The sequence below is a fragment of the Oryzias melastigma genome, linkage group LG12 (assembly GCF_002922805.2).
Source record: "Oryzias melastigma strain HK-1 linkage group LG12, ASM292280v2, whole genome shotgun sequence".
NCBI classification, from domain to species: domain Eukaryota; kingdom Metazoa; phylum Chordata; class Actinopteri; order Beloniformes; family Adrianichthyidae; genus Oryzias; species Oryzias melastigma.
The window spans coordinates 26,029,379-26,038,181 of record NC_050523.1 but is presented as its reverse complement, the minus strand read 5'-3'; the positions used below and the strand labels follow the sequence as shown (position 1 = coordinate 26,038,181).

The 8,803-nt window shown below is 38.7% G+C and overlaps 1 protein-coding gene across 1 annotated transcript in view; it reads left to right on the top strand.

Annotated features, from left to right (window-relative positions):
- mbd2 (methyl-CpG binding domain protein 2) overlaps positions 1-8,034 on the top strand; it is a 32,665-nt gene extending 24,631 nt beyond the window's left edge. The window contains exon 7 of the mRNA XM_024268531.2: positions 7,325-8,034. The gene's annotated coding sequence lies outside the window, so the exon portion shown is untranslated. The remainder of the gene's footprint in view (positions 1-7,324) is intronic.
- Positions 8,035-8,803: the final 769 nt, after the last annotated feature.

Sequence of the window (8,803 nt, the reverse complement as noted above, 5' to 3'; positions counted from 1 at the left end):
AGTTTTGGTAACCCCCCCCCCCCCCACCTGCACACACGGATATCACTGCACGCTAAAAAGAAACTGTAGCTGCCTGACATATGTTTAAAAAAGCATTTATTTAATTTGAATTCTCAAGACTTAAAAAATATTCGCCGAATTCTTTTTTTTAAGCGTATAAACGATTTCTGTAGCCGGGAATCGAACTCGCAAACTCCGCAGAGGGAAGCAGCGCTGCTGACACCCGAGATAATGTTTGACGATAGTGCCAGATGGTAGATGTCTGTCTTAACATTAGATAATTTCTAATGTTAAGGGTTTAAAATAAGGAAAAGAAAACTGTATTTTTTAATAGCGAGTCCCTGGAAAAACTCACTATTTATAATATCGCTGAAATAAAAATGAATTGGGAAACTGCAGTCAGTCGACTCGTGTCCTCCAAATCCTCTACCGACGTAAATAACATTTCCTCTGGATTAATCAGCCTCCTCTCTACATGATCCTCTATGAATGAACATGTCATTTTGGTTTCTGAGTGGTGAAAACGTGACGTCTCTAACGTGAATGTTCTCTAAATGTTAATGAGGAACTCATATTTGAACATCCTTCACTTTAAAAAGGGGCGGAGACCACAGAGAACTCTAAGTTTCCTGAAGAAAACCTGCTACCGACCAGGTTTCGTTCACAGACTCAGTTACCATAGTGATTGATTCTGAGTTCAGCTTAACCCGCTTCTTGGAACGGGCTTGGTTTCGCCCACTTTCCCGGGTTTGAGTTATCTCTCTTTCTGGAACCGAAAACTCAGAGTTTTGGTGAATTTGGAGTTCACGAACTCAGAGTTCCATCAAAACCTGCTTCTGTAAAAGGGGCTCCTGATAGTCAGCTAAAATATGACCTAAATGCCACATTAGCATAAAAAAACAAACAAAAAAAGCTAAATTAGCCAAAACAGCTAGTGTGTAAATATTACCCTAACTCCAAAACAGCCTAAAAAATATTGATTAAGCCTAAATTAGCCAAAACATGCAGCATGTAGCTGAAATATTAGCTAAATTCCAAAACAACCTAAAATAAATAAATAAAGCCTAAGTTAGCCAAAACAGTTAGCATGTACCTGAAAAATAGATAGCTAAACTTCAAATTAGCCTAAAAAATCTTAGTAAATACAAAAATAGCCCAAAAAGCAGAATGACCATTTTTTAAACTATAAAACTGTAACTTTTTAACATGAATAATAAAAAGACAGGAATATTATTCCAGAATAAATCAATTTAAACCTTAAATAACTTTCAATAGTTTACTTTTGTCAATATTATATAAGTTAGAAATAAGCACAAGATAACATCGGGTCATTAATAACAATCAAATAAAATGATCGGATAGAATTACCTGGAGGGCCGGATCCGGCCCCTGGGCCTTGACTTTGACACATGGTGTAGTACAACAGAAAGATGGGCCAAATGTGAAATAAATATAAATGAAAGCAAAGAACTCCAAAAAGAGGATGAGAAAAGCTTCAAATGGTCCATCTGAAGAGCCCCTTTTTACCGTTCACCTGTCTGCTCTACATGAATGCATCAATGAAGGGATTCCCCTCACTATTTGTTATGTCATTTTTTTTGTTCTGATTAATTACAGTCAACATTTGCAGATGTCCACATTCTATGGAGTATTGTGTTTTCTTGCAGCAAAAGAGAGTATGTTTCAAGGTATGCCACATGGACATGAAGCTGATTTCTTTTACTCACCACTGACTGCGATTCCCAGCTATGTCGGTGATCTTGCTGCAGGCTGTGTTGCTGCTTTAAATGTGCAGACTGGTGCTTTTATCTGATTGAGACTAAGGATTGCCGACTGGGAAAAAAGGCTGACCATATGATACAGACAATAGTAGCAGTGTGTGTGATTATTAGCTGTGTACCTTGTAATTTCCAGAGGCGCTGATTCAGACTCCTGCAGCCTTTTTCAGCTGCTCGTAATTAGTAAATGTTGAAACACAGAGAATTATCTGCTTCAGAGTCATTTAGAAAGCTGATAACTGCTGTGTGTGTGCGCCTGCTGTCAGTCAGCTGAATTGCCTCGATTAAGCAGCAGATTATCAGGATTTTCTAATTATTAGAGCGTAATTAAGACTTAGCGCAGGATTACCAGACGGAAACATGGAAACACTGAAACAAAGCCGCTAATATAGTGTGGCAGTGAAGCAGTGAAACTGAAAAGAGCAAAACAAAGAGTCTGAAAATGAACTGAACCTGAATTTGGAGGGTGCAAAACTGCAGTCTGGATCAGATTTAGGTGCTTATATGCTAAATTTTAGAAAATAAATTAAAATATTATAAAAAATGAGCACAGAAGAAAAAACATTTGACCTAAAATGGTTAAAACATTCAGAAGGGTTGTAGGCTGTCAGGGATGGTGGTGTAGGACCCAAATGCAGGAGACAGGACATGGTGGTAGAAACTCAAACATTTACTTAATAGACTCAAACATGACAAAACCAGGAGAAAACAAATCAGTGACGTGACAGAACAGAACAGATGACCTGACCATGCAGAACTGAAGACCAGACACTCAGTGTACCAGTGTCGTACTGAATATATAATAATAATATTAATACGTTTATTTAAAGTAGAACTTTGAATCATTATACATTGTTTTTCATAGAGCTGCAGTGTCATTGATCCTTCTGTGTAGTGCTGGGCCTTATGATGATAACATGTGGGTGATAGAAAAGTCTCTATTGTGTTATAACCTCATTTGATCAATTACTTTACCAAATATATCATTAAATAGTCCGAACCTCATCAGTGTGGACACAAAAAATGTATATGAGTGAAAATAAAGACAAATTAAAAAGAGATTCTTCACAAAGAAACTCCATCTTGTGGTTTTGCAACATAAAGCTACTTTACGTTCTTTGATTTACACTTGTGCGAGTTTTACGACAAGCTTTACATTACTTAACACGAGTGTAGAACGATGGAACGAAGTTGTTTCCCTGGAGTTGAAACAGACAGAAACAGTGATCCAGGCAGACCAAGAAGAAACACTTTCAGCTAAAGAGGGACGTCTGGGATCTGGTTATATTTTGGATTCAAGACGTCCAACGATGAGCAGAAGACAGTAATACGTAAACTATGCTAGGAGGCTATTACCACACCGATGCTAACACAACAAACCTTCTATCACTCTGGGAAAGTCCATGAAAGTGAACATATGAGATTACAAAACTAAGAGATAATCCAAGCTGTGGAACAAGAACCTGAACACTCGAATTACTGAGATCTGCTCCCAAAATCTGAGTACGAAAATTCAAGACGTCCAAATCACTGATTCACGATCTTTACAAATATAGTAGAATGTAGTAAATGATCGTGTAGCGGCTGGGTGGCTCAGTGGGCTAGGTGAAGGGCTGGCACCCAGGAGCCCTGGGTTCGATTCCCAGGGTTGTCCACTGATCCCCACCCAGATTGGGTCGTTAGGCAAGACCCTTGACGCTGCTGCCTAACTGGGTCCCTGTGCCCCTCAAGTACAGGGTTGTGTCAGGAAGGGCATCCGGTGTAAAAACTCTGACAAATCACTGATGAGAAACAGTGGGTGCTGTTACGCTGTGGCAACCCCGAAAATAATGGGATAAGCTGAAAGTCAACCATAGTAAATTATCATGAAGGAAAATATCTAATGCTCTGAAATACAGAATAATGTTGGATTTTAATTTATGAACTAAAACAAAGCAGAATGAGCGGATACTGTCACAAATCTGTAAACTGTAAACAAATCTTCAAAATAAAGTGTCGTTGAAGCTTCCTGTTTTCAAAGTAAAACTAGCGAGAGTTTTTTTTAATCCATGAAGATGTACTTTATTGTTTTATATTGTGATATATATTGTTATTGTGATATAAAATAATTTATATCGTGGTATAAAATGTTTTCCATATCGCCCAGCACGACTTCTGTCCAAAGGTTCCTCAGAGTCTCCAGTATCTTGGAGCACACTGGTGTATTCCATCAGCCTATCAGAGAACAGAGAGAACATTTAAGAACAAAGTTCCTTAAATGGTCTGTGGTTGAATTTAGTCAATGTGTATAAATCTATTCCACTCAAAGTGACTGAATTTGAACTGATTCATTTTAAAACCTCGTTTCCTGAGCGGTCCGGTCCAGTAAGGAGTAGTACGGTACATTCCAGTTAACTCAGTCAAACCTCGCTTCCACTGAGCACTTTGTTTTCATGGCTCATGCGTGGTGTGGAGCGCTAGCGTGTTATTGCGTCTAGCAAAGCAACAACAATGGAGGTCCTCCAGCACCTCGTCTTTTTCTGTCTTTACTTTGTGTATAACAAGAATTTCATGTTTTTTTAAAGGAGATTGCGGGCGTCTAATAAGAATACTGCCTTAAAGAGGAAAATGGAAACACTCGCTTAGCGCTTTATTGATGCTTTTTAATGTCATCATCACTTTCTGCCAATCAGCGGGTGGAAACGGTGGCTCCGCCCCAACCGTCCCGTTCTATTTTTTAAGGACCTAATACAGATGGGGGCCCTCAAGAGGTACAGGTCGGACCTGTTTAATGGGTCCATTTAACAATGGAAAGACTCAACATACCGGATCAAACCAGACCGTACCATACCGGACTGCCCCGTGGAAATGAGGCTTTAGTGAACCAAACGGGTCCAGTCTTTATAATATAATTAAAAGTTTGTTTTGTGCCCAGCAAAAGCCCAGTGCAGATTAATTATAGCACCGCCCCGCCGCTTAATGTGGCAGGAGAGAGGAGGTGTCAAAGGGTTAATGAAGAAGCATCAAGACTCCACGTTTCCACAGTAATTTGATTTTTTTTATTCCCCTTTTGCAGAGACCAGTGTTTCCCAATCTGCATGAGGGAGGAGAATCTGTTCAGATTCAGATGATTCAGATGAAAAAAGAGGCATTATAAATTTCTCGATTCAAATAGGATCTAGAGACAGAGCTTTCAAGGCTCTTCATTTAATTTGTTAGTTTACAGCATCATTATCATGCTTATCGTTCTAGTGGATCCTCTTCACATCTTCCCTTCCTGTAGTGGGAATTCTTCTCTTATTGTTATCCCACTCACGTGATTCCAGTCTGGGTGAACGGCGGAATTCTTTTTTCATTTATCTCAAATTCTACTTCCATTTCTGAGCCCTGTTTGTTCTTCATCACAGTCAGTCGTGAGCGCCTCCTGTCTGTCCCCGCTTCAAATCAAAGTGTCCTGCGTTGTTGGACAGGTGTGTCTAATGAAGTGGCCACAGAGTGTAGATTGGATTATTATGATGTAGTGATGGGAGTTGAAGCCTCACCTGGCTCAGCCTTCACTTTACCACTCTACCACTGAGCGAGGTCAGGTAATCTTTACCACTTGCTGGGTGATGCAAATTGCCATTATTGAACACACTGTTTAAGGCTGGATATATAATCTAAGGCAATCTACAGCTGCAGTGTTGTCTCCTTTAAACTCTAAAATGCAGTGATAGGTGAAAGCTGAATGCAGAATAGTGAGGACACCTTTTGGAGCAGAACACACCTGATCCAGGTTATCATCAACCAGATGGGCTGGAGGGGAGCGCTAGAAAACAGAGGGTGGTAGATCTTGAGTGTAGGGTTGGGAACCCATTGGGTTTTATTCGGTTCCGGTGCCAAAACGGTTCTTTGGTTTTGGTTCCTAATCGGTGCCAATTTTGGTACTTTAGTAATAAACAATAATGCCTAAATCTTCCCAAATCAACACATATTCATTCCCAAGTCGTCACATATTGACACATGTTTAAGACCTCTGCGTCAAAAATGTACGTTTTGAGTTCGTCGTTTTTTGACCTGCTGACTGTTCCTATTAAATCAGAGCTCCCAACCTCCTTGTCTTAGTTTAATAAGGACACTTTAATTACAAAAACTAACCAAATGATAAAACTACCCAACTCTTTTCTGAAGTCAAAAAAGAGTGTATCAAAATGTAAAGGCCAGGCTTTCAAAAAGTTTGTCAGGATATCCAGAAAACTTTGATATGAAATCTTTTCATTATTGAGGGAGAATTGTGTCTGAAAACCACTTTAACCATTCAAAGACAGTCTGGACCCAAGGAGGACAGACCTGAAAGATGAGGACTGCTCCCAAGTTCGTCTCTTTTCATCCTTTGGAGTTTGGCAATTTCAGTCCTCCAACATTTTGCTTTACCAAAAAAGTTTTGATGAGAAAATTACTTGACATCCAATAATCTTCATTCCATTCCTTAACCTTCACTGTGTGAGAGGCGTCCTGTCTCAGCCTTAGAGCGTGTGATTCTGGCCAGACGAGTCGGGTCTTACAGTGCAGCTTCTCCATCAGCCCGTGAATGGATGAGCACTTGTGTGGATAAGAAGTCATGTCAGAGAGTTCTGAAGAGACCCTTAAATGTAGTCCTTTACCTAGCAGACATGTGTTAAGCTTTTCATTGTGCTTTTGATACACAGATGATTTACTATAAAATGTTGTTTCATTTATAAAAATGTTTTAACTTAAATTTGTGGAAGTGTGAAAGGGATATCAAAATAAAAGACATTGTAGGCCACTGATTTGTCCCTTTAGGGCTCATGTGTCAAAGTCGAGGCCCGGGGGCCGGATCCGGCCCTCCAGGGAATGCTATCCGGCCCTCCAGGGAATGCTATCCGGCCCTCCAGATCATTTTATTTTATTATTATTAATGACCCGATGTTATCTCTAACTCATTTCTAACTTATATCATTTTGACAAAATATATTTTTATAGAGAGTAAAATATTGAAAGTTATTTACGGTTTATGTTGATTTATTCTGGAATAATATTCCTGCCTTTTTATTATTCATAATTATGTTAAAAAGTTTCAGTTTTAAAGTTTTACAAATTGGCATTCTGTTAGCTTTTTGAACTATTTTGGCATTTACTAAGATTTTTTAGGCTATTTTGGAGTTTGGCTAATATTTCAGCTACATGCTAGCTGTTTTGGATAATTTAGGCGTTTTTTTTTTTTTTAGTTTTTTAGGCTAATTTGGCATTTAGATTTATTAAATAACTAAATCACAGCCATTTACCAGAAGCGAGGGAAGTTTTGGATTTGAATTAATTTTGTAAAGGTTTTGGACCAATTGAATCACAGGCTGAGGTATGAAGTCTAAATATTGTAATTGGTTTGATGAAAATTCTCGTTTTTTTGTAAAGTTAGCTCTTCCTTTCTCCTTTTTTATTGATGTGGCTCAATATACCTTTATTAAACACATCTGAATTACAATACTAAAACAGCTTCCCAACATGTACAATTGTGTGCTAGTTTCAGCAACAGTTGACTAACTTTCTGTGCAATCCTTCCTCTGCAGAGCTCCTCTCTTCACCAGCCTCAGGGTTATCATCGTCATCTTAATGCAGACAATAAATCATAAGAATACCACCTGCTGAAGGAAATATCACTGGCACTGGTTGTTGCCTCAGCGGCGAGTTGCCTCAAACGTTCTGTTGAGAAAATCATCTCCACAAGGACACGGCTCGGGAAATCTGTCTGCATTCTTTCCAGAGCAACAACAGCGACCTAAGAGCAGCAACTGTGTCACCAGCACTGATCAAACACCAGTAATAACAGCAACCGATGCTGCAACTCAGGAATGATGTGGGCTATGACTTTTACAAGCTCAATGCAACCAAAGCCTTTCACCCTCTGTGTGGTTTACCAGCCAACTATACAAAAACAATGATCTTTTCTTGATTTCACATGAGGGATTCCCACAGTCCTCCTACTGTCTTACATGTCACCTCTGAGAGCAGAACTCTCTAATGCTTAAAGTCAGGTTGCAAACTGCTGGACGGCTTTTGCTAATTCTACTAACGTTCATTACGCTGTGTGATGATGTGTGTTTGTGGAGTCAGACGTCATCAGGTTTAGGTCTTCAGGGGTTTTAAGTCAATAAAAAATCTGAATTTACATGAATGCAAAACAAAGCAATTTCTTATTTAAAACAAATTTTATACATTCAGTAAATATTTGTGTACATTTCTTGTACTGAAGTAAATAAAATATTATATTCACACCTGCTGATTGGTGTTTTCTGTCTCCGAGTTGATTGAAGAAATTAGAAAGAGAAATCATTCTTTAGACAGGTAAGTCATAGGAAACGTGAGTTTTAGTGATGTAAAATTCTGCTGTTTTGCATTGAACCTAACCTAAATTTAGTGTCTATGTAGTACATGTGTATCACATTTTTTAAAATTCCAGTCAGTGGGTCAGTGTTCTCAGGTTGAATCCAACAAAGAAATTTTAAACTCTCAAATTCAACCTTAAATAAATAAACCTTATATAACACCTGAGACGTTGCTGCTTAAGCACTAAATCTTTAACATATTGTAACTTTTCAACCGTTTTCGCGTCGCTTTTCTCCTTCAGAATCTAGTAGAATTTTGTTGATCATGTTGACGGGTGAAAAGTTACAGTAAATCAAAGAACATAAACACTGGAGCTCCAGTGTTAAATGGTTAATAAAATAATATAAAAGGATCTGGAGGGCCGGATCTAACTATCCAGAGGGCCGGATCCGGCCCCCGGGCCTCAACTTTGACACATGTGACTTGGTCTAAAAACAGAAGTGAGGAACAAAATGACTCTTTCATAAAAGTTAATCTCCAAACTCCATGAAAAGTCTCGTCTTAGTTTCAAGTTTAACATAAACTAAAGGAGCTTAGAGTTCCACAGTTCAAATTCAACCGTATTCAATCAGAGTTTGGAAAAGGAGAGGGTCAAACTGATCATAATGAACTTGGCTTAAAAAAGTGAGCACAGAATAGCAGTGATGACACATCAGTAAAGC